Consider the following 27,586-nt stretch of genomic DNA (forward strand, 5'->3'; position numbering starts at 1 on the left):
GTGTGTGTGTGTGCGTGTGCGTGCGCGTGTGTGCGCGTGCGTGCGTGTGTGTGTGTGTGTGTGTGTGCGTGTGTGCGTGCGCGTGTGTATGTGTGTGTGTGTATGTGTAAAGTAGTTTTTCTCTCATCTTTAACAGCACAGAGCAGAGCAGTTATTTAGTTGCATGTGTTTCTGCTAAGCTCCTCCCAGCTCCATAGACTAAAGTTTGACTCATATATTTAAATATAAAGCAAACATTTGCACATTCTCTCTCTTTCTTTCCCTCCCCCTCTCATGGGTTAAGTTTCTTGCCCTCAGGAGATCTCTTGAGTTTCTCACGCTTGATGCCAGGTTGGGGGTTCTCTGCGCTAGTTCTCTCAAGCCTGTTGGTTTTGAGACTCCTTTTGAAAAACAAGTGGCTACCTCTTTTTTTTTTAAGGGATGGAGGTTGCGTAGCCTAGTGGATCTGGGCCAGTTTCCAGAAAGCTGCAGGTTTCAGTCCAATAAGGATTGATTCATGGTCACCATGGTGGTGTGCTAGTGATCATGCATGAACGTTGTAGAAACATGGGCTATGTTTGGAACAGATTGCTTAGTGTACTGCATACTGCGCAGTGTACAAAATATCCACCAAGTAAGCAATCTTCTTTGAATGTGTTTGATTCATTAGCCACTATAGGTAAATAACTTAAAGAGTAACAAAGTGCAGTAAACGGTAAAACTAGTTACGCTACAAACCAATGTTTTTGATTATAAAATAAAATATAATATGATAATATAAACCCGTGTTATATATTAACAGTTATGTGCATACTTGTGGATAACCACTGAAGATACTAGTAAACAGTTATTTTTATTTCATTTTTTTTTCCCAATTTGCCCAGATGATTTTTGGGTGCCTTTGCAGTGCAAATGTTTCTGCTGAGGCTCATGCTGTGACTGCCAAACAAACGTGATCGTTAAGTCATGTGAGTGAATGGAAGAGAAGCTAGAAGTGCAGCTCTGTGTTGCTTTAAAGGGCCGCTATGTGTGTCTGCAGTGATTTAAGACCAAATCGTAGCCAGTTCCTGGTGGGCCGCTGCTCTGCTGCGGTTGCTCTTCAGTAAAACCACTTCCTTTTCTCATTGGTTCTTTGAGGTAGCTCCCTCTTATTTTAAACTCTTACTTTCGTAGACCATGCTGGGCTCAAGACTAGCATTAGAGAGCAGTAGCACCGGTGCTTCTAAGCTCTAGAGGTTGTGGCACTAGCAGCATCTGGTTTGCAGGGTTTTTCCTGGGTCAGAAATGGTCTTCGGTAGTGGCTAAACAGACGTGATCATCCACACACACGCATGCATGCACACACACCAACAGTAAAAGTACCTACCCGTGTGATCTGTGAGCCCAATACTGACAATAAATGTAAAATAAATGCAGTTTTTTTTTTTTTTTGCTCATCTAATTTTGATATCTCATTATGATGTCTTGATGTTTGTTTCTTTAGTTCCTCGTTTTTACACAGTTTGCATGGTTTACTGATTCATTATTTTGGCAACAATTATTAAAAAGTAGCATTAAAAATGTAATAACAAATAGTCTAATTCTCTCCCATAAACAATTTAATAAAATTATTGGCTATCAACAACTTGCGTTGTTCTTGTTTCACCTTATTCCAGTCTAAACTATTATTATTTTTAATTTTTTTTTGTAATTTACAACACATTATCTATATATATACTCAAAATAAATACATGAAAATACTGTGGATTATTAAGACTAATTCTTACTAACCCCTCTTGTTGAATGGGGTAAGCACACTTCATTCTCATTTCAGAGGTGTTGTGAGTAAATGATTACACATTGATTTGTGAGTTCAGTGTTGGACAGATCAGTTCATTAAAATTAATCGGTTCAAATGAGTCATTAGTTCGTGAAGCGGACAAAAGCGGACGCGTTATATGTGAACCCAGACTGTTAAAACAACAAAAAAGATTGATCACAGAAAACACACCATAGGGATATTTTTCAGTTTATTTGAAAGTATGGTTTATGTCAGCTGGGTGTGCAAAACGTATGTCTAAAGAGGTGCATTTTTTGAGCAAAATTCTCATCCAGCAGTAATTCAGGGAAAATATTGTGCAAACGCGCCACGTGGAGCATGGAGTCAGTCTTCCGAGCTTTTAGCATTGTGTCAGTTCTGTTGATTTTGATTGATATGCGCGAGTGAGAAATAGCTCAGACGGTGATCGTTTTGATTTCGAAAGTGTGCGCATGGGCGGCTCTCTGCTCGTTCTCTGTCACTCAGTTAACCTGCGCCCTGTCACGTGCATTAGTAATCTACATCAATTTATAAATCACAATAACTCATCAAATAAGGCTTTGGTGGGACAAAAATTTGTTAGCGCCTAGGGGAACATTTATCATAAAGTTAATTTAATAATAAAATTCCTATTGTTTTGCATTAATAAGTGCAGTTACTAATAATTAGACTGGGTAAAGCCAGCCTGATCTGCCGGGCGATTTGATTTCGCCCTGCAACTCAGTCATGACACTATTCATTTCTACTGCTTCTGTTACACTTTTGCGGGAACCAATCACAGACTGCGGCTTATCCAACTGGCGCGCTATTGGCGGGTTTAACATGATGACGGATAGAGAAGCGATGGGTTGTTGCCCGTTGATCACGCCTCTTATGGTCTGATTAGTTGAAGGACTCTCAAATTGCGTTCAGAGTCATTTGAATTATGCTAGTTTATCATGCCTCATGTGCAGTAGAAAATACAGGGCAGACTCTCCAGACCAATGTTCAGTATAAAATTAAGCTTGTTCTGGTGATAGCCAGACAAACAAATAATATTTCTGAGCTTGAATTGATATGCAGATAAAATTAACTTTTATTAACAACAGTAATGTGCAAAAACTTTAAATTTTAATTTAAATCTACTCCTATTACATGTATTGTTGTTCTATAGAATCATACTAAAGACTAACCGACAGCTTCAGTGATTAGAAGCACTCTTCTTCACATTCTTTCTGTGTAATTCCATCACAATTTGACAAGTTTTTTTTTTTTTTTTTTTTCATGAGACTTTGGCTCCATTTACACTGACCCAATTCTGACTTTTCATTCTCATGTGGCACAGATTGGATATGACATGTGAATGTGTAACATATTGCATATCGTGCCGCTTTACTTCCTTTATGCCAATGTAGAGTGTAAACGCAAATATCGGATATGGGTCGCTTTTAAAATAATTGTGCATCAAGACTTGGAGTGTAAATGCTACATTTGTGACTTCCTGTTTTTTTCCATATTTTAAGGCCTGTATACACCGGGACAATTATCGCCAGTGCTTATCGCCAGTGCTTTTCAATACTTTTTTCGGCACGTCTGTGTGTTCATGCCCAATCGATTTTCACTGGCGATGCGAATGAGAGAACGTGATGATTCAGTAAATGGCTCTTCCGGCACACAAGGTGGTGCTGCGACACTTTACGCTTCTCTTATCACACAGAAGAAGAAGAGAGACAGTATTTGCCAAGTGGAAACCAAGGGGGTAATCTTGCACTAGGAAAGCGTTCCACCCATAGGGGCTGCCATTGCTAACCAAGCCATCACCTGCTGTTAGCATCCCATTGACTCCCATTCATTTTTGAGTCACTTTGACAGTGAATAACTTTACATCTGAGACGTTTAAAGACTCCATTTGTCCATTGTTTATTTCTAAAGAAACACGACAATGCATAAAAGGCTCCATTACCTTGTATCTTACACTATCGCCCCGTAGAAGCTGTTTTTGTAAAAATAGGCTAACGATTGCGTCATAACCAACGTGACTCTGTCGCACAGTTGAGAAATTACCGTATAGACAGGAGGAGACGCTCGCAGGCAATCTTTTACTGTCTATGAGACAGTCGGGGGGACGTGGAGACATAAAGTCTGATAAAGTAAAGGGGGAAGAATGGGGAGAAGCCCATAGTGAGCCAAAAGCAACGGGAGAAAATATTTAAACAACGTGATTCAGCTTTCACTTTCCACAACTACTAGAAGACATACAGCTGTCAGACAGGAGGCTCACGTCACATCTACGTCGTCAAGCTCAGTCTGAGCCTGCGCAGTTCGCTCAGCCATCAGGAAGTGAGTGCTCCTATACTGACATCACTTAACGCCGTAGAAGGCAATGGGATCGCTCCGTCCATTTCATTTACTGTCTATGGTGGAAACCTCCCACAGTTTCTCTTGAAGCCCATAAGGAAGTGACTTCAACTGCAATTCCTCGACTGGCCACTAGGAACAGGCTCCAGAAGGGAGCAGAATCTCATTGAGCCCCATGTTAAAATTCCCAACTTTACAGCAGAAAAAAAACCTCTTTACAGCCTGGTACAAATTGTGGATTTGGTCTATATGGCTAATTTTCCTCTAATGACAACTGTGAGGGGGGTGAATTTTTTGGGTGAACTCAATCGTTTACATCATATAAAGCCTTAAAGTGCTGCATAATTAAGGGCGTGGCCACTTTGATTGACAGGTGGATAGCCATTTATCTGCTGTCTGTTAGTCATCGCGTCACCTCAGCTCCGCCCACATCCCTCTTTGCCCATTTTCTGTTATCCGGGCGTGACGCGAGATGACGCGTTGCCAAGATGCTCGTCTCTACTATATTTTTTTAGAGTCTATGGTATTTACGTGCTTGCCAAAACCATTCACACATTGTTGCTAACTGGCAAACAGCATTAGCAGCTCATCTTCTTTGTCTACTTACAAAGTATTAGTTTGAGTAAAGTACTTTGTCATATTAGTGTGTGCTCTGCAAGACCGTTTTGTGCTTGAACGTTACCAAGTCATGTTTTACTGTAATTTTAGCAGCTCCAGGCACGTGAACAAAAACGCTGATCTCATTAATCGGTCCGATTTTAATGTGCTGCGTTAAAACAAAACAAAAACTAACCTATGGCATTTTTTTTTTTAAATATGCTTTTACGCCTTGCACTTTTGTGCGTTGATGTGCACACTCACATTGGCGCCCTTTGTTTAGTCATGAGGCATTAAACATCGGTGATAAACGTGCGTGAAAATCGTTCCGGTGTGAACAGGCTTTTAGGCAGTGGAAATGGCTAATAAGTCAAAAATGCTCCTCTGCTGCCATCTAATGGTTATAGTGGTAATTTCACATTTACATTCTTTTTTTAAATAAAAATGCTTGTTTGTCACAAAGTGTTAGTTTTCTTACTACAAATCATCACATTAAAAATAACATTATAGTGCTAGAAAAAGTGTGAAGCACTTGAAAAAACATGAAAAGTACTTAGATTTCACTTTCAAAAGGTTGTATGAACCCTGAGATGCTCAAACGAGTAGCACGGTTTCGTTTTAATTTAGTTTCGCTTGCCGTTTAATCTCATGTAATGGAAATGTCAGTTCTTATCAGTTGGCCAACATTGTGGTGGCACTAGTGTGTAGTCACTGGCAGAAAAAAGGTTGCAAATGCGTCCATTTGTTTGCAGTCTGTAGGCCTGCCAATAATGCTTGTTTCTTTCGCTGTTTTGCACATCTTATATCGTTGTTTTTGTTTGTTTACCTGATAAATGTGGAGCGGTTACCACATTTCCACCGGCTAAATTGAATTTAAATTCTCTTCTCATGTTGATCTTATATATAAGCACCAATGTAAAACATTCTGAAGCTTCAGGACTAGTGCATTTAATGATGACTAGAATCACACAGTGATCATGGGATGGCATGTGAGGAGTTCATGCACTATAAATGGGAAAAGAAGCAGACATGGCCACTGTTTCCCGACTCCCAGCAGGAAGTTGAAACACTGTCAAGTCTTGTTCTAAATTGGTGGATCCGGGAAAGGCCCCTTTAGTCTTCCTAACCTAATAAAACCATTTTCTTTATTTATTCGCTAGCTCAGACTTGTTGTAACTATAACAGTTACAGTTCACATTTGCCCTGTTATATCCAGAGGTCATAACCTTTTGAGTGCCCTTAAGCTACAGGAGAGGGGCTGTTGTTGTACTGACTCACAGAGGAAGCTTCTGCATGATGCTGACTAACCACGGGCACAGGATGCTTCTGCTTTTTAATGCCAACTCTTGATGTGGCACATTAGCTCAGAAGTCACAGAAGTGTCATGTGTCAATGTTATTAGCAAACACTGGCATGACAGAAACCTCAGCTTCTCATCATGTAAACTGCGGAAAGTTTCTCAAACTTTTTCCCCCCCAGATCAAATAAAACTATTTTGACATACTTATGATATCTTAAAATAAAGTTGTTCTTATGAACTTCCTATGTATCAAAGAATGCTGAAATTTCAGATTTGAATTTCTATTTGAATACATTTTTAAAATTTATTTTAAATTGAAATAATATTTGAGAAAATTGCTGTATTTTTGATCAAATGAGCCTTGGTGAACATAATTAAGTTCTTTCAAAATACAATCAAATTTCTTACTGAACATTTGAACGATAATTTTACACGGGTAGCAGTGCGATATTGCTGTATATCAGCACGGTTGTAGGCCATATGCACCAGCAAGGCTTGACATTAACTTTTTTGCTCAGCCACTCAGCATTTTCACTGGCCACAATTTTGCTGTTTAGAAATGACATTTTATATGATTAAAGTTGACTTTGGCATGCTTAAATTACTTGATTTACTTGAGTCATTTTACTTGATTTAGAAGATTTAATACCCTTTAAAACTATCAAATGCAGAGTGACCACCCAAATCAAGACTACATTGTATATTAGCCGGTATGTGCAGGTGGGAAATATGAGCATATGCTAATATGAGAAATTTAATATGATATGAGTTATTTTTGTTAAGCTATATAAAATAAAAAATAAGCAAATTAGCGATGGTACATTTAAACTAATCTTTTTTTTTCAGAAAGGCTACAGTTTATTTAATATGTATAAATGTATTTAACACCTGTAGTTGTTTGATTAACATTAATAACAGACAGGTATATGGGCTGCTGAATGGACGTAATATTCTGACATATATCCAGTTATTACCCACCTATTTATGTATACTTAAGCCATAATGACTGTGTTCATCCGATACTCCACACGATGGTCATTTTGACATCTGTGTCGTGTGTATTTGACTATTCAGGGGCAAGGAGAACTGATCACGCATGCGACAGAGAGAGAGAGAGAGCTTTTCTGCTGTTTGTCATTCAGTGCAATTCCGTCTATCCCGCCTTCACTAACTGCAAGTTAATTGATAAAGATTTGTAGTTTTGGGATAGGACAGTCTTGGCATTTAATTTGACTGTAGGCTGAAATTATATTCAACCTGCCAAAGTGGCTAGTGGGAGTGGCGGCCTTACCCCAACAGGATTTAGGATAAACAGCCTAACATTAAATAGGGCCTATAAAGTAATTGCACTTAATTTTCCTCTTAACCCAAATCGGTTTACTCTGGAACAAGTTATGGATTAATAAGACCAAAGACTGTCCGTTTGATATACCCCAAATGAATTATCTTGTGTTAAACCACTATCTACATACAGTAAGAACCAGCAGCAAATTCCCGAATGACTGGCCGTGATGAAGCGGTTCCAGGCGGGTGAACATCTGCTGACGGCTTGGATCTTGCATCTGCAAAAATCTAAGCAAATTGTAAAATTGGCACTATGTTTATATATGTGTCACATATTGAGGACCAGTTAACTACATTTATGACCAAAAAAAAATTGTTAAAACTACATTTCGTGACACAACAACTGTAGTATTTTTTTAAACTGGTGGATTTGCTCGAACGCCATGACAGTCACTACAATATAATATAATATAAATGACAATTTTGTTAATATAAGATTATTAGGGTACATTTCACAAGACTTTCTATTTCAAAATTTCACCAACTCATACTTGTCATTTCTTTGTAATTCTTTGTGAAATTTACTATCCATTTTTTAGAGAAAATGGTTTTCAAAGTAAATCCTACACCAATTTGTTTGAAATGCACTTTTGAAATCCACGCATTTGCTGAAATGACAAAATCTGCATCTTGAGGCTGCTGCGTAATAAAGAGAATGTTTTCTATGAATAATTTGTTCAACCCATTGAGCTGTGCTGTGCAGAGATGTGTGCATGTCGATAAAGAGGGCCTGTGGAATTGTGTGCAGATGTTAGCTTTAGTTGTGGTGTTGTGGACTCGTTTGTCAGGACATCTAGTTTGATCTGGCGAGAGGTGAGCGTCTAGAAAGAGGAAGTGGTTGCGGCTGACTCATTAGATTTCAAGCGCCGTGTGCCACTTACAACATCTGAAGAGTTACAACACTTCCTTTCCTCTCCTGTTCCTTTATCTGTACTCTTTACACTTGAAACTGTAAGCAAAAATGTCACTGTAAACATAAGGCTGAGTTGTACACTATTTCACACTGCAAATCTCTTCACCCTGGAATGGATGGATTCATATTTTATTTGCATATTTATGTGGTTAATCACATTGAACGAACAGCAAAAAAAGTAACAAATTGAATTAATAAATATGAATTAAATGATTATTTATTAATATTTAAGTAAGTATTTAATAGTTCAATCCACGGTCAGGTACAGTGTTCAAAGCCTTATGGTGGTCAGGATGGTTTTCATAGTTGAGGTCTTCGTTTCCCGTGTGACTGTACGAAATGAGCCGAAATTTACAGTGGGATCTCCTTACAAGGACATCAAACTACAACATAACTCCAGCAAATACTTACTGCAGCTCCTGGTATTAAAAATATCTATTGGCCAAATAAACTATTAATGTGATAATACTATGAGGCTGTTATTTCACACAAGGTTTTCGGCTTTTCCAGGGCGAGTTGATGATTTAAGAGAGAATGTTAATGTACTCTCAGCTCACAAATCTTTATGTTGACGTTTGTGTGTGTGTGTGTGTGTGTGTGTGTGTGTGTGTGTGTGTGTGTGTGTGTGTGTATGTGTGTGTGTGAAGTTCTGAAAACTCGTTCTCTTTGTTTCACTGGAAGCTTGAGTTTCAGAGCCTGTTAGAACAAGATCAGAGTTAGCAAATTATCTTCTCTTCTGTGAGATTTTCTACGTTGTGTTTCATGTGGTGTTTTTTCTCCTCGTGTGTAACAAGTAACTCTGTCCCGCGTTAAGACCAATTCTTATTTTCAGACTTCTTTTTATAAGTCTGTGACCAATTTGCCTCTGTCAGAGCTCCAAGTTTGGCCCCCAGGTCTCCACAGGGTGGTGTCGGGGCACTGAGCTGCTCTGTCTCGCTCTTGGCCCCATTTATCTGGAGCTTTGAGCACTCATTCTGCCTGACGTTCTTTTGTGAGCATTAGACATTGCACAACTGCTGGACAGAAGGTTTAGACTTTTTCATACCAATGATAGACAAATATTGACTTGATTAATTACTAGGTAAATATTTTGTTAGTTTTAAATGTAGTTTGTTTTAACATGGACATTTATGTCTTGTCTTGTGTTGTTATTTAGTTTTTTGTCTTTTCTCGTCCACATATTGATAAATAAGTCTCTTTTTACAGCAACTGTTCCAAAACATCAAAAGCATGTAATTGTTAACCCCTTTTTTATTATTAAATCTTGGCCCAACCATCCTATCCCCTGATCCCCTGATGACATTTCATGACATTTCGTTTTTATGCTGATGACACCCAAATCTAACTGCCATTCAGTGACGACTCATCAGGGAAGTCAAGGGAGGCACACCCTATCCAAAATTGGGTGAAAATGGGAGAAGGAATGTTTAATGTTAAAGTGATTGTTCACCAAAAATGAAAATTTGATGTTTATCTGCTTACCCCCTGTGCATCCAAGTGTTTGTTTCTGCAGTAGAACACAAATGAAGATTTTGAACTCTATTTTTTACTTGTTTAATATATGTCAATGGGGTGTTTTTTTTATGAGAGCCACTAAGAGAGTAAAACAACACGTGAAACGCTTGTCTGAGAAATCAAACTAAAAAAAATATTTTTTACCTCAAGTAAAATACTTTGTACATCAGCCATCCATGCAAGTGAGGTCAAATTACACGATATGGCGTAGAGATGCGTGCAAGAGATCACTTCCGCCGCTTGTATCCCATTTAGATAAGCCGTATTATTTTTTGTCTAAAAGTGACCAAAGTAGCCATTTTAAAACATTTAAAAAGACATGGAAAGGGGATCTGACCGCAAATTGTTAAAACCCAGAAGCTGCCACTGCTGCCCTTGAATAAAAATGACAAAACAGGCTTAAGATCACTAGTTATGTGTCTGTGTGATATCAAGCCTAGTTACCTTTAAAATTTCAACGAGAACATCTCCCGAGATCTAGTTGAGGGGTTGACTGCTTTTTCCATTGTTGGGTCAAAACTGTGGAATAGTTTCCCAGTTTCCCTCCATCACTTATCAGTGTTTTTCATACTCTACTCATTGCATTGCAGTCTTTTTTTTATATTAAAGGAACTGTATATAAGAAATGTATTTCAATTAATCATAAAATGGCCCTGATATGTCAATAGACATTAAGAAATCATAATAATTTCAAATACTTATATCACTGACAACAGTAGTCCAGTAGTCCAGTAGCCAGGATATTGTCATTTAAAAGTTGTTGTTGCAGCTCTCTGGCCTGTTGCACAAAGCTGGTTTCTGTTGTTACCCAGGCAAGTTCGAGATTAGTTTGAGCAAACTCTGTTTTTTCGGGCTCAGGATGGTGGATTGGTTTTTGTCTGTGTTTATCACCATGGTAACTTACACTACACGGCTAACCTGCTCTGGAGTAGGTTTTATTCTGGATTAGAGATTGCAAACCCAAACTGGACCAATCAGCTGCAAGGAAAGATGCAATAAAACAACACACCCTGTATCTCTCGTTCCTTTAGAAATTATATTGTGCATCTTTTGGTGCTAATTATTAATTATATTTATATTATATGAATTATAATCACTTTGAATTCATAGAATATGCTCATATAAATATTATATTAAAGGGGTGGTTGAATGTGATTTCACTTTTTTAACTTTAGTTAGTGTGTAGTGTTGCTGCTCGGTTGGTGCCATCATAAACCCTTGCTAGTCCCCACAGATGTGACTTCTGCCCGTAATGGTAAGGGGCGTGGCGTTTCCAGACAACCTGTGCTTGGCACTTCAGCCAATAAAAATACATGAAACTACATTTGGTTATCTAACCAGTCTAAGAGCATTGCGTTTTTCGGAGGGATGGCTTCATAGAAGCAGGAAGCAAATGAGCCATTCAAAGGACAGTGGAACCTAAAATTATTAGGCATATTTCTTTGATTCACATTATGCATTGATATAGTCAGATCATCTGCCTTTTCAAACTTTCACCGCAACAGCAGTGTTTATTCCTGCCTTGTAAACTCATTTATTTCATAAAAATTTTCAAAATGATCTCTCAATCTTCAGAAGAGAAATCAATTAAATGGACCCTGTGATTGTCTGTTTGTCGCACGTGTCACACTTTCAGTTGCACACGCTTCAGAGTTGATCGCTAACTCTGGATTAAACCTGAGTTGACAGAGAAAGTTTATACCAAGCTTTGAGAAACAGTTGAACTTGATCTAAACCAGGTTGGATTTATCTGTATTTGTCAACTCTAAACCTACTCTGAAACTACTAGTTACCAAAGCTGCAGCTACAAACGTTCCTGCTGGATCCTGCAGCCTATCTGGCAACCTCGAGTCAGATACACTGCTCTACAGTACACTACAGTCATTTGAAAGTGATTGCAGTACCAGTTTTGGTCACAATCTTACATATACTTCCTTTAATTGTTTGTCTGTTTTTAGCATGGTTTGTACAGTGGTCAACTATTGTTTTTATTATGCTTTATACATTCTGATTTGAGTTTGATTTGATTAGTTTTGTTTTGTCTCGTCTTTTTTTGTGTTGTTTTTTATGTTGTGTTGCCTTGTCTTTGTTTTGTCTTGTCTTGTTTTGTCATGTTTTGGTTTGAGATTTAAGTAGCCTACTCATTCTGCCTAATGTTGCTTTGAATGAGCATTAAAGGTGCACTGACTGTGTAAACATTTTTTTACTGTGGTGCACTGTGTAGATGCCTGCCCTGCAGCATCTAGCGGTGAGGTTGCGAAACGCAACCACCCACCATTCACCCCTCCTTTTTGGAGCAAATAGAGAAGCTACGGTGGCTGACTCAGTACAAAGATGTTGTCGTCTGAGGCAGCAGAGAGTAGCTAGTGAGAAGTTTGTCAATTATGAGCTATTGTAGAAACATGGTGGTGCAAAATGTTGACTCCGCTAGGGCTGGGCGATATGGAGCAAAAAATATATCTCGATATATTTTGCTATATCTCGATATACGATATATATCTCGATATCTTTACAGGAAAAATAACCCCCTAAAAACTACAGCAAAAACAAATATGCCAAATACCACAAATTCTTTTTTTCATTATTGAAGTGCAAAGAGGTAGTCAGTTCATGTAGGAACAAATTGCTTTTGCAACATTAAAAAAAACTCCCTGATTACATAAATAATAATAATTTAACTGTAAAAGAAAATAAATAATATTTCCTTCTTTTCATTTATTTCATGCTTTCAAAAGATGAATCAAAGACTCCCTTTTTTACACTTAAAGTAAACAGTAAGCATTTTGCAGAAAGATGGGGGCATGACTGAGATATAAATAAACTGATTTTGTATCAAAGTTCAAACTGATGTTTGTCATGAGTTTGACAAAATTCAAACTCATCATGCAGGCTACACATGAGCTGAATTTCATTTCTTTTCCAGTTACAGAAAGAAATATGAATGTCAGAAGGTAGGCTGTATGATAATATGATACAGTATAGTGATGGGAAGTTCGGTTCTTTTCCGCGAACCGGTTCTTTCGGACAGTTCGTTTCAATGATCCGGTTAAAAAAAACGGATCACCGGTTCTTTTACGTCTTTACGTAATGACGTCATTTCTATCATCCCGGCGGATGAAAATACATTCAAACACATCCATATAAAGTATTTGTAATCAAAACTTAGTATAGTAATAATTATAATTGACATCATCATCATCTTGGAAACATTTTTTCATTTATGTTTTGCAACAGCACTCAATACAGTTCACCGAACTGAATCGATTGTTACAACATCTACTTCAAGATATTAGTTTTATTTCTAATTTGAGAGACTGTCACTGTCACTGTCGTGCAAACACTGATGTTTTACACGGATTAAATAAACATACATTGACATAGGCCTACTTACACAAATCCTCAGTGTTCACCCGGGCTCATGTATTATCAGCATCAGCTGTCCCAGTCCGAGAGAAACAGTTCGGTTACGCCGCTCTCACGCATGCTCAGTATCTCAGCTCACCGGTTCTCAGAATCGAACATGTCCGAAAGATCGAACGTGTCCGATAGAAACGGTTCTCGATTCTGTACCGGTGATCCGTTGCAACCGGTCGATCTGACTTGAAAACCGCTGTATCAGTGTGTGTGTGTGTGTGTGTGTGTGTGCTGAGGACAGGGTGCTGAGCTGCGAACTGCTGCTGAATAGTCTATATCAAACCTACTGTTTTGATTACATCTATTTTAAAATCTTTATCGACTTAGAAATTAAATAAGATAAAAGCTGTTCCTGAAAATATCACGCATTAGGCTATTGATAAAACAAATAAATGTTTAATTTGACCGTTTTACAATCTATTGTTTCCAAAACTTTAAAATAATACAGTGACAGCTTTGTTATAATGTTTCCAAACGTGATTAGTTTTAAATACACTTAACCTGCATTTTGTTCCTCTGAACAAATAACACGCATGCGCAGCTCATCGGCTCATCGGTTCTCAGTATCGAACGTGTCCGATAGAAACGGTTTTGATTCTGTACTGCTGATCCGAGGATCCGACAACCGGTACGTTCGGTTACACGCGCATGCTCAGTATCAGCTGCTCGTGAGTTCATCAGATCTCTCAGCAAAACATGTCTCACTTCAGCTAACGATTGGAGTTACAGCATCTACTTCAAGATATTCGTTTTATTTCTAGTTTGAGAGACTGTCACTGATGGCAGAAAGTTAATATCTACAGTATTTGTGGGATCAGCCCTGATTTGAGACGCGAACCGTTTAGAACGATTCAGTTCGATTTGGTGAACTGGTTCGACCGGTTCACTATAAAGATCCGGTTAAAAAGAACGATTCGTTCGCGAACCGGACATCACTAATACAGTACAACTGACAGAAGAGCACTGTGTCTCAGGACACCCGGGATGTCGCGTTTTTCCCTCTTGGTTAAAACATGAATAGACCTATTCATCATAATCCCGTGATAAAGCTGACAAAATAATCATAGTAATGATATTGCAATACTTTATAAATGTTTTCAAATGATTTGCGATCATTTTGACATTTTAACCGAAAACCATGCGATCAGTTAGACACAAATCATAAACTGACATGATTGCGACCGCGTCTCGCACCAATAGTGTCAATCACCTGACTGTGGGTGAAACTTGCGCTTTGAACTATGATGAACATTAATATTTCTTTATGAATTTTAGCAAGCAGTTGTGTTAGAAGGAAAACATGGTCTCTAAACTGAGTCCCGAACAACGCGCGCGCTTGTCAACATGATAACTAATCCTCACCTGGTTGTGGAAGCAGCCGTGTTCAATGAGACGACACGCGAGGGGAGGGGGAACAAAAGCAAGAGGCGGGAGGCGCGCGAGCGGGAGCGAGCACAGCACAGAGAAGGCAAACAAGCAAAGTGGCGGAATCAGAATTAAATATAAACAATATATCGATATATACGATATGTCCAAATCCATATCGAGTTGAAAAAATATCTCGATATATTTTAAATATCGAGATATCGCCCACCCCTAGACTCCGCTGTAAGGGTGTGTGTGTATGTAGATAGAAATGGCTCATTCTAAGTTAATAAAAACATCACTGTTCATTTAGGTCTTTATAAACCACTGAAAACTGAGGGTAACACTTTAGATTACGCCCGGAAAGTACTGCATAATTACGGTGAATTTACAGCATAACTTTTGGTAATTATAGTGTAAATATAAAGTAAGAATGTGTAGGTATATGGGAACAATAAAGGAGTAACTATCAGGAAAATTAACAAATTAATTATACTGTAAGTATTTTTTAATTAAGGGGTAATTAGCCGTGTAGTTACAGGGTAAGTATGAATGTGCGGGCTGTGAATTAAAGTGGCTCTCTTGTTACCCTCTTGTTTCATGTAGTTACGGGGTAAGTACAATAAAAACACAAATACAATCTGATATCACTCTGAAACCTTTATTTAAAAAAAAAAAAAAAAAAAAAACTGTTTTTAACAGATTTAGAACACATTCATTTCTCTTGCTTGGCTTCATCCTCCTCTTGTTCCTCTTCTTTTTCTTCCTTGCCACAGATAAATCTTAAGAAGGATCCCACATGTCTCTAGCTAGTATTCTGTAACTGTTACACTGAAAATACAGTGTGCACAGAAATGTTTTCACCGTTTACTCGTCTTTTACCCTCATGCCATCCGAGATGTATATGACTTTATTCTAAATAAAGAATAAAGTCGTATACATAAATAAATAATCTTTGCTAATGAAAACTCATTTAGGTTTCTAAGAGTACAGTAATCCATACAATCCCAATAGATGAATCAATGTCTTCTTAAGTTAAACGATAAGTGTTTGTAAGAAAAGTAACAATATTTTACATTTTTTTAATCTGTAGACTATATTGCTTCCGACTAGCAGTCAGCTCTCATCTGCGTGTGCATGCGAGGGTTGATTTCACGCTTGACATAAAAATCTGGTCATGCAGATGTCGGATGCTGTGGGTTTTTATTTTTTTTTATTCCCACAACAGTATACAAACAATAACATAATATATGATAATAGCAAGACTAAAAGACAGGAGAACACCCAGTTCTCGTGTGTGTTTCAGATGAAACATGCATGAGAACGTCATGGAAGCTTGAAGCGTCTCACACGCTGGTAACAGCTGATCGGATTATGACAGCATTTCTTGGTGCACTACTTTTTCTTTTCATAAATAATAATAAAAAATGTCAAAAGACATGGGATTCCTCTTAAGATCCATCAATGGAAATAATGAAAAAAGAACAAGAGGAACAAGAAAAGAAAAGAAAGAGAAAGGGACAGAACGTGTCTCTATCTGTCAGAACGTTATCATTTGAAATGAAAATTTTTACTTAAAAAAATAAAAAAATAAATGAGAAGTGTATTAAATCTGTTTTGAATTAAGTTGTTTTTCATATAAATATTTCAGAGTGGTATCAGATTGTATTTGTGTTTTTATTGTACTTACCCCGTAACTACATGAAACAAGAGTGGAACAAGATCCACTTTAAATGAAAGCCCGGAGAATCGTACTCACCCTGTATCTACACAGATAATTACCCCCTATAAAAAATACTAATAGTATAAATAATTTTTTTCATTTTCCTAATAATTACCCCTTTATTCCCCAAATATTACATATTCTTCCCTTATACCTACAAGTACTTAATTTATAGTTACACTATAATTACCGAAAGTTATGCTGTAAATTTGCTTTAATTATTCAGAACTTTTCAGGCCATAATCTAAAGCGCTACCAAACATAGTTGCATATATTATATTGTGTTTCTGTCAATAGATTATCTGCACCGGGACATTGCAAATGCTGGACCGAACCTATTTTTAGACGCATTCATACTAGTAATAGACTGATATCTCACTATTCTTTTTATTTTGCAATTTTATTTTATTTGGGTAAATTTCGTCTCCATTAAAGAACATAAACTAATAGGAAATTTCTCATCACATTGATTGCAATTAAATGCGAAGTGGTGTTAGGGCTTAGCATTTTACACCAGCGGAATAGCTGTCCGACATTTGCCCTCGTACCTTTAGCCTTTGACCTCCTTTGTAGTGGACACCAAATTCCCCCCTAAGGTGCGGCAGGGATGACTCACACCGAAAGGGCCTGCACTAAGCGTACCGCTTTTATGTCAAAGTGAAATTCCAGTCTCAGATATCAGAGAGTGTGTATTTGCTTGTTTTGTATGTAAACTACATGCCTCTGCCTGTCTGTGGAATCATGCCAGCATTGTACATTTAAGTGCAAACTGTTGAGCGTCATTCATTCAAAAACTCATCGAGCAATAAAGTGCACTCTTTTTAAGCAGCCTTGGCCCTATCCTGTATGTTTCCTGTAAGTTTTAAGCCTTAAACTATAGATGATTAACAACAGTAACAATTGAGATAAAAAAGATTCTGAATATTCTCTCAAGATATCGACTTCATTGCTTGATTTGCAAACCTAATGTTTTTGGTGGGGCTTTTAGACAGTGATTAAAATGCTGCAAATGCTGCATATTTATACAAAATATGAATACCAAAAGTCAAAATTACAATTCTTATTTTTGTATGGAATATTGCAGTGTTTATTATAAATAAACCTACTAAGGGCCCTATCATACACCCGGCGTAATGTGGCGGCAGGTGCGACGGAAGTGTTTTTTGCTTGTTTCAGCCCAACTCAGTTATCATTTTCACGTCCAGCACCACGTTATTTAAATAGCCCCTCTCATGCCCGTCTGTTTACCCGTGGGCATACAACAAGGCGTGTTCAGGAGCATTGTTTGCGCATTGTTATTTTGAGGCAACCATATTCAACTGCGCTTTTGACCAACTAAAACCTGGTCTAAAGTCAATGGCACAATATTTTTTGTGTTTTTTAAAGGGCACGTTAGTAATATACATCTATAGGCAGGTGCTCAACACGCATACACTCTGCTTGTTACACACACAGGGACATGCAGCAGCACACAAACATTTTTAAATATTAAAAATGTAGCTTGCAAATTCTGCCATAATCCGCCGTGGTGCAAGTGCAACTGGCTTTTAAAGGGATTAGGAGATGAGATTCTGATTGGTTTATTTACCGTTACTCCCCAAACTCACCCATGACTCATTAAAGGATTAGTTCACCCAAAATTAGCCCATCATTTACTCACCTTCAAGCCATCCTATGTGTATATGACAGTCTTCTGTCAGACAAACACAATCCGAGTTAAATTAACTCTTTCCCCGCCAGCGTTTTAAAAACAATTTGCCAACCATTGCCAGGGTTTTTGAACATTTTCACAAAAATGTAATATATTTTTAATGAATATCTGACAATGCAATAAATCACAAGAACGAGCTGACCCTCTTCTTTTAAACAACAACAAAACATTTTATTCTAGCTTTGTGCATTCCTTTTTTATTACCACTTGAATATAGGTAAGTTTCATAAAACAAGCAACATTTTGAACAAAAAGCTGAGAAAATCATGTTTTTGTAAAAGACTACATCCAGATCAGATTCAGAGTGATGATCAAAAACAGATGGAGTAGAGCGAGTCCATCAACACCCCTAATGCTTGCACAGTCCTGATGCTCGTCCTGGGTCCACATTTCATTCAGTAACATTCGTTTTTTTGACTCATATGCTGTTTAATGTTGATGATCAAGTTATTTTTAATATGCATATGATTACATGCGATCGCTTGTTTTACTGCGTCGTCTTCACGTGTGTTGTGATCAGGAAAATCTGTTCTCTAATGCTAACAAATTACTTATAAACTGGTCCAAAAGACTTAAGAAACAGCCTAAACCTCATTCGCCTCCCCCCCCCCCCCCCAACCATTACAAAAACACTTACTTTAGGTTCATGTCTGATTGTTCATGAGACAATGTGTAATTAAAGAAAAAAAACATTTTAATATAATGTTTAACATGAGATCCAGCTGTAACGTTGAATTGGCTATAAAAAACAAGCAAACAAACAAAACAAAACAAAAACAACACAACACATTATTATGGGAGTGTGATCACAACTTTCTCTATTATTCCCATTGTGTAATCATGTAAACTTACTGTATGTGTGTTTTAGAGCATGTTCTCATTTGTCTGCATTAGGCTTGAATTCCCCAAAGTGCCTGGCGTTATTTAAACAAGCCTCTTTCTCTGAGTGGGTCCTCTAGTGCTGATCTGTGTTTGATATTATGATGGAATAATCACACAGATTAATTCTCAAATGAACTCCTAATTGCTTTAAGCCCCCGGGCATGAACAGCAGAGCTTTATTCAGCCCTTCAGCACCAGAGCAACTCCACCCAGAAAGACAGGTCTCAGCATGCCTCAGTTCTGGTTCTCACTCTCTGAGTTTCACCTTCTGCCACGTGCTTCACAAGGGCCCTGATGACACTGGAGCTCCCAGGGGCCTCTACCACTTTTACACCATATCCTGTCTCTCGCTCACACATTTATCCTCTTCTCTAGTTCTCATCTGCATAAATAGATTTCCACTGGGTTGTATTTCGATATTGTATTATTTCATTCAAGCAGTTCCTGTTAAATACATTTATGACAAATAGTGATTATTCCGCCTAGATTTTTTCATTTTAAGAAGAAAATGTTAGTGTTTTTTTTGCCTGTGCAAAAATCATGCCATAACTGTCAAGGGTTGTAGCCAGTGTGTTCGTTCCTATATGTGGTTGCTAAGGTTTTCTGGTTATCATTAGGGGGGTATGGGTGGTTGCTTGCTTGCAAAAGAGCCTAGCAGGCAAAATAATTAATATCTTGCTAGAACAATGGCATACAACATTGTTCATGACAAACATTTTACATTTACCATTTTCAGGAAAAGTTTCAATCTAATGACTTTTTGGCAAGTTGCACCACATCTTACAACATGAACTTACCTTTGATTTTCTAATGGTCAAACTATCTAATACTTTAAGAAACTTGTTGACTTCAACACCAGTCACTGCAGGGGTCCCCTCGATGATGTAATTCCCTGTTTTATGATTTATATGCATGTTTCTGAATTTTGGTTGGAGCATATGATTGAATGCATTTGCACCCATGTGCATGTTCATTTATTAAAGCTTTAGAGCAGCCTCCGAAAAGAATTGGCATCCAGTTACCCATAAGGAATTATTTTGCAAAGATGTCTGCATTTAAGATGTGTCTCAAGAGACATGAAGAATCACATCTCACATTTACAAGCTGCCTCGCTTGCGTTGTGCATTGTTCCCTCTCACTGTGGGTCAAATGGGATGGTATTCAAGGGTTGCCAAGCCTTGACTAAATCCCTCGTAACAAGATTGGAGGGAGGGTTAACAAGATTAGAAAGGACTGAGCTTACACTTTGCCTCAGCTCTGGACCCACACACATTTGCATCTTCATATTTGACATGTGTATATATACATAACATGTATAACATGCTTTATATATATATATATATATATATAAAAAGCATGTTATGCTTTACATGCCGTTCATTCTGCAGTGCTTAACACAGTTTTGTACATCTGTGTTATATCCCTGTGTAATCTTTCAAACCTTTGAAAAAAGAAGAAGAAAAGAAAAAAGATGCAGACTAAACAAAAACATAAATGTTCACAGGACCTCATTTGAGACTGTCATTGTGCAATGCTAAAAAAGCAAACGGGAGAGGCGTTTAATGCAGACAGAATCTCCGGAGGGAAGTACAACACCACGCGCCATGAGAATGAAGGGACGGGGGAGGATTTATACCTTGTTTGCTTTCGACAGTATTTGTGAAGTGTGGAGTGTGTTGTCAAAATTTCTGGCCACCATTGACCCCGGTGCAGAAAATAGCTCTTCAGCTAAGAAAAAGAAAGCTTGAGAGGGGAGGATGAATGAGGGTCTGCCAAAAGCTAAAAATACTTTGAGCGGCTGCAGCCATCTTTACAGTGGAGAGAATTTCACGCACAAGGGGGAATGAGGATAGAAGTTGTGAAAACTGGAAAATAAAATGAAAGTTTGGAAAGGAAAATGGCGAGGGAGTAGTAGGTGTTAAGGGGACGTCTCCTCCTGCCTCCTTTACAGCCTGTCAAAGACTGAGAGAAAAGAAAACAAGATGTAGTTAAATTGTAGCTGCCTCGTAACTTGTTTTGCTTGGTGAACTAATAAAAATAACGCTGACTTATTTAACTAATATCTTAAATATGCATTATATGTTTGTTTGTTTTTTTCTCTTGAAAATACATTGTATAGGCTACTGGTACCATATTGGTCGATATTAGAATTTCTATTTATGTCCTCTGTTTTTACATTTAAATATACCTTTGCTGTCATCTAATGTTTACCTAAAGGTAATCTTTTTTATGTTATTTTTTATTACATATAACAGTGTTATTCATTTATTATTTTTTCTTCTTCTTCTTCTTCTTCTTCTTCTTCTTCTTCTTCTTCTTCTTCTTCTTCTTCTTCTTCTTCTTCTTCTTCTTCTTCTTCTTCTTCTTCTTCTTCTTCTTCTTCTTCTTCTTCTAAATGCCACCATGCCAAAAAAAAACAGTAGGTAATTCGACTGGGGATTTTTACGCAGGTGGTGGGAGAAATACATTGACATTCTGGATTCGGACGACAATAAAATCACAGACTAGCCCCTGTAAATTATGAAAATACCTTACGAGCCAACAAAAAACAATAACCGTCCGCATAGGGCTTTAGACTATTGCTTCGTCCCAATTCATCTACTTATACTAATTTTAATTTGTTACATTTATATAGCGCTTTTCTAGGCACTCAAAGCGCTTTACATAGAAGGGGAAATCTCAACCACCACCGATGTGCAGCACCCACCTGGATTATGCGACGGCAGCCATATTGCGCCAGAACGCTCACCACACACCAGCTTATGGTGGAGAGGAGACCGAGTGATTAAGCCAATCAGGATAGGGGGAAGATTAGGAGGCCATGATGAACAGGGGCCAATGGGCAAATTTGGTCAGGATGCCGGGGTTACACCCCTACTCTATATCAATGGACATCCTGGGATTTTTAACGACCACAGAGAGTCAGGACCTCGTTTTAGCGTCTCATCCGAAAGACGGTGCTCTTTGACAGTATAGTGTCCCCATCGCTATACTGGGGTGTTAGGACCCACACAGACCACAGGGTAAGCACCCCCTGCTGGCCTCACTAACACCTCTACCAGCAGCTACCTGGTTTTCCCAGTTGGTCTCCCATCCAGGTACTGGCCAGGCTCAGCCCTGCTTAGCTTCAGTGGGAAACCAGTCTTGGGCTATATGGTGATATGGCTGCTGGTACATCTGCTTGGATACTCATCAAGATGGACATGTTGACATACTTTTTGTGTGAGTTTGTCCGTTTAAGCTCAAGACTTGATCTTCTCTCAGCGCGCGCAAGTTCTTATTCGCGTCTTCTGGCACTACATCCGGGTAATGACGGCGAAAACGACTGCTCATATTCGGACATATATACGGCAGCACTCGCATGCATTGAACAAAGTTTACAAAGAGGGGAAACAGTATACTATTTTTATTTACCCATCACGGTGGCCGGTAGGTGAAGCGAGTTTACCCGCCACAACTCAAAATCACCCGCATTTGGCTGGTGCTAATTTCCATCCCTGGTTCCAATCACTTCCACTGAAAGCCACAGGTGTATCAAGTCAAGCACTAGGCATGCAGACGCTTCTAAAAAACTTGGGGAAGAATGGGTCGCTCTCAGGAGCTCAGTGAATTCAAGCTTGGTAACTTGGCCTGTCCATTCATGGAATTTCCTCACTACTAAATATTCCACAGTCAACTGTTAGTGTTAGTCCTTTTAAGAACTGTTCTCTATAAGAATATTTAGGGAACCCAAAATACTTTTTCTATGGCATTTCTGCAAAAACAGAACCCTTTTGCAACCTTTTATTTTCAAGGTTAAACCTAATGTTTTCATTTACTAGATGCCTTTTTATAAATGCCTTATTGACAGGTGTATTTGCGATTAATTTATTAAATGGAGGTCTCTCATAATGGAACAGTTGCATCTTGACATGCACCACTTTTCCACCAAGGCAGTGCTGGTGCTGGTTCGGAGCCAGGGCCTAGTTTCAAATCGGTTCTTTGTCTGTTCTGGTGTCACGCAAAGCACCGGCTCTGAACCATCAAAAGTGGTTCTTAAGTAGCACCAAAACATTGCTGGGCTAGAAGGAGCATGCTTGCGTCAGCGGTTGGGGGCGGGGTTACTGTTACCAACAAGACAAACACAAACTTGAGATCCACAGTTTTTTTTAAATAGCTAACAGCTGCTCAATTGTAATCTCCGTCTATACAAATTACGGCGAGTTGCATGAATTCGTTGGATTCGCTGTGTTTTGATGCCGATGTAGGATCATAAAAAGTAACTCAAAATTTGCCATTGTTGATGGAAGGCTTGTTCGAGATGCATCGGTGCTGTGCAGACCGATCGCCGTATGACATCAAAGTACAGCGAGAGCAAACGACTCCTTATGCTTTTAAATTGCGCCTCATGCGGTACTTTGATATAATACGTGGATCTGTCTGTGCAGTGCTAATGCATCTCGAACAAGACTGGTGTGTTTGTGTTTCCCACTACCATGCTAGAAATCTTGCTGCGAAAGATTAGACGTATACAGTGATGCAAGACCTGGCTCTGTGCTGGCTCTCTAGCCTGTGGAAAGCCAAACTGGTTCCTAGAAGGCTCATCAGTTGAACCAACTCCAAACTAGCACTAGCACTGCCTCTGAACTAGCACCCGGTTCATTCTGGTGTAAAAGTGGTAATGGTGGCCATGAAGACAACCTGCCTCAAAACTCTTCAAAAGGTTCCATACTCCTGTTTTTTTTTCCAATAAAGGCAGACTGACAAGGACAGGGACGCAGTCTGCCACATTGGGCTGTCATGTTGTTTTACTTCCCTCGTCACCCCTCATACACACTTCCTCTTGCTGTTTTAACTTGCGTTTCCTCATTACAGTGAACAGCTTTTCCTCAATCCCAGGCTGGCACTCGATCTTTTAGAGACACTCAGGGGTTTATTGTTGGTTTTGCCAGAGGCCGTGGAAGACTTTGGATGTGTGTCTGTGTGTATGGAAGTTTGGATTTTAAAACGCTCTCCGTGCATGTGAACATTACCGTGCTCTCTGAAGTTGTCAAACCACACAAAAGCCTTTTGTTTTAATGCTGTGTGGTTCTCTTTCCGTTCCTCAACACACACATGTACAGTATGTTTGTGTGTCTATTGTGATGGCATTAGAGATGTTCGGTATGCTGTGGGACAGGGCCTCTCTATTTAGGACAGCTGGCCCAAATGTAATTGGAAAAGAATTATGGCTTAGGCCTTTTAGCGAATTAAAAATAACCTCTGAATTGAGAAGGTCATATGGGGGAAGAGGGGAGAGTTTAAACACACCACCCCACTCTCTGTTCCACTTTAAAGGAATGTTCCGTGTTCAATACTGGTGCATGCTGTCGATTGCCACAGAAAATCATTGACTTGTCTCTCAGTTTAAGAGTGCCCCTATTATGCTATTTTAAAGGCTCATAATTTTGTTTTGGAGGTCTCCTACAACAGGTTTACATGCATCATAGGTCACATTTTTTCGTAATATACATTGCACATGCATCACCAGAATCACCACATTGTTCAATGCTTCTCAAATGACTCGTCAGATGAATCAATCTCTCTAAATCCCTCCTTTCAGTGAGCCTCCTCTGCTCTGATTGGCCAGATGCCCCAGTCTGTTGCGAATGTCTACTGCTTACAGAACTTGTCAGAAGCGAAACCCTCATTACCATAACTGAAGTTCAGCTCCGGAGGCATTCTCAGTCCTTAGCGATTGTACACACTGTAAAGATAGTAACGACGACATTTATTTTACCATATCAATCCGAGCACAAGTCCGATGATGAAACATTGGAAGAGTTATTCAATCCGAACCTCCATTTCAAGGAAGACTTGAGCAGGACGTTTCTCAGTGATAAGCCATTCAATTTGAGGTACATTATGAGATGTTGCTACTGTAATTCCTCACCATCAGTATTAACAAGTGTTTGTACATCAACAACCCCATGTGTTAATTGCTAATTTATTGCGGTGCACATGCGGGAACTCTATCAATAACAGTGCATAGCCGAGGTCTAACGTGAATGACTGATGTAACATCTAAGACAAATCTTGCTCCATCCTTTGTCTTTAAGTAGTTAGAACGACAATCTGCATTAGACTACACAGTTTTAGGAAATAGTGGCCCACAGCAGCTTAGCAGAAGTATTTCAGTAAGACAATAAAAATGTGAATAAGCTGGAAACTTAAATAATATATAACACAAAACATATTTTGAACACCCGGTAGAAAATATACATCAATAATTAATCATACTTACAGGTTGTGATTCTGAGGCACAAGTTGGTCCAACAAAAACTGGGAACTGACCCATCTTTCAAGAGCAAGCGTTTTGCGAATACCGCGTTGAATTCTGAGATTTGAGGAGCAGCCATCAGTAATTTGAGGACGGGTCAAGTTGTTCGCAGGTGGACAAGTTACAACATAGGTGGGCATTATGCAAATATCTTATCTAGTAATGTAGAACCGTAACACAGTGTGATTTGAATTACAGATGAACATGACTCATATCGGTTCAGAGTTGACTCTTTCTTTTGGGAGACAATAACTTTATTTATCATGCAACTTTACAACTTTGTAGAATGTTTACATTCACAAACAGCCATACACTGCATGAAAAGGATTTGAAAAATTAAATCTTATATGAAATTTTCACTTTATTTGTAATGCAATACTTGTGAGGCATCATTCAAATTTTATTCCAAACCGTAAAATATCAATTGATCCACAGACTGCTGGTAAACTTAATACATCTTTTGAGATGTGGTCATTTTAATAAATTTAAAAAAGTGGACAGATTAAATGTTCCATTAAACATGTGTATTTTTTATGAGTTCATGAGTTCACAGGGCCAATACTTTGAAAGTGCCTAAACAATAATGGAATAAGCACCCTTGACCTGTGGTTGGTTTATACATTTGTATATTTGGGTTACTCTCAGGCTAATCCTTTCTCTATTTGGGCTTGTGGTGGCAGAAATCAAACTACTCCCATATCATGTAATCCATCACAATGGCCTAGCACTCTGTTCCCTGCATCTCTTTTACCTGCTCTTTTACCTCATTATCGCCACTCGCCAGCCCTGTGCCAAGACATCTAGACTTTGATTGGTGGGATCAGGTCACATGGTCAATGATATCCTCAAGTCTTCTGATTGGCTGCTTTAGGTGAAAGGAGTCTTGGCTTCTTTTAAAGGTGGATTGAGAGTGGAACAGAGGTGGGTAGATAGGCCAAACATGTTACTCAAGTACAAGTATAAATACTTCTAAAAGTAACTACTCAAGTAAAATTAATAATGTTAATATTAATAACTTGAGTGAGCCAATGATTAGCTAGTTATTGAAGTAGCTAGTTATTTTGGATCTGAATAAAATTGAGGAAATGTCTTGACTATTTCAGACTACATCTGGGTTTACATGAAGCAGTGTGCAGTCCTCTTATGTTCACAAAATACATTTGTCATCATCTGCATTTAAACAGGACAAAAAGAGAACAGACTATGGAACAAAACAGAGAAAGTGTGCAGAGATAGTGTGTGTGTGTGTGTGTGTGTGTGTGTGTGTGTGTGTGTGTGTGTGTGTGTGTGTGTGTGTGTGTGTGTGTGTGTGTGTGTGTGTGTGTGTGTGTGTGTGTGTGTGTGTGTGTGTGTGTGTGTGTGTGTGTGTGTGTGTGTGTGTGTGTGTGTGTGTACACATCCATACCTCCAGGAGATGGACATGAAAGATACCTTTCCTGCCTGTGAGAGTTCTGTCTTCATGGAAGAAATTCAAAGAAGTCATCTTTATCCGACTGGACATTTTCCATGTTGGTCTCCAATTGAGTTTTAATGTAGTCGAGTCCCGTGTCAAGACTTTCTAAACTGCATTTAAAATTTAACTCTACTACTAATGAAAAAAAGAGATTATAATTTGAATATCTTTTAAATGCTAACATGTTTTGCAGCATACATTATTATCTTTAATGCTGTGCATCCATTTCGGATTGCTTGTACTCCTTCTGGATTCGCACCACCCTTTCTACAGCAAGGAACAGTGAGTTCTAGTGGCTCTGATTGGGTCATAGGAACTGAAATTTACACTAAAAGGATTCCTCTCTGGAGAAGCGTTCATTCTTTCCTGTCGCAAATGGCCATGTCGTGAGCGCAACAGGCTCTTTAAGGGAATGGGAGATGAGACTCTGATAGGTTTATTGCACCTTATGCCTAAAACACACCCATGATTCATTAAGAGACTTGTACTTGGTGCATTTTTTTCCATGGTCAAACTAGCAAAAGTGAATTAGGGCATGCCCTAGGTGCACTTGTGCCATGCTCTTCAGACCATGCGCTCAGATTGTTAAAATAGGGCTGCTTATGGATGGATTTTTCATCTGGAGGTTCATCAAACGCCTCTGATAGGGCAGTTCTAGGGCACTGTGTATGAATACAAGGTGTCTTAAATGCTGCTCAGTTTGCATAACTTTGCTGTAAAATGCACAGACATTTGGAATAAACATTTCAATGTGTGTTGTTTCTAGAGCTATCATCCTCGCTGGCACTAGAGCGATGACATACAAAAGCAGAAGATTTTTTTTTAGACTATATATTAAAACAAGGTCAAAGGGCCCCTAGTTACAAAATTACCCTGAAGTTGGCATCGTTGTGTTTTCTTAGTATGAGTTGGAATTATTTTTTGGTGCACATAACAGGGATCATGCTATTTAGCTGT

General features: G+C 38.6%; 1 protein-coding gene across 7 annotated transcripts in view; it reads left to right on the forward strand.

Moving 5' to 3' along the window:
• Positions 1–27,586, forward strand: part of rgs19 (regulator of G protein signaling 19) — a 58,508-nt gene that overhangs the window by 12,145 nt on the left and 18,777 nt on the right. The window lies entirely within an intron of this gene.

This window comes from Pseudorasbora parva, chromosome 6, assembly GCF_024679245.1.
Source record: "Pseudorasbora parva isolate DD20220531a chromosome 6, ASM2467924v1, whole genome shotgun sequence".
Taxonomy (NCBI): domain Eukaryota; kingdom Metazoa; phylum Chordata; class Actinopteri; order Cypriniformes; family Gobionidae; genus Pseudorasbora; species Pseudorasbora parva.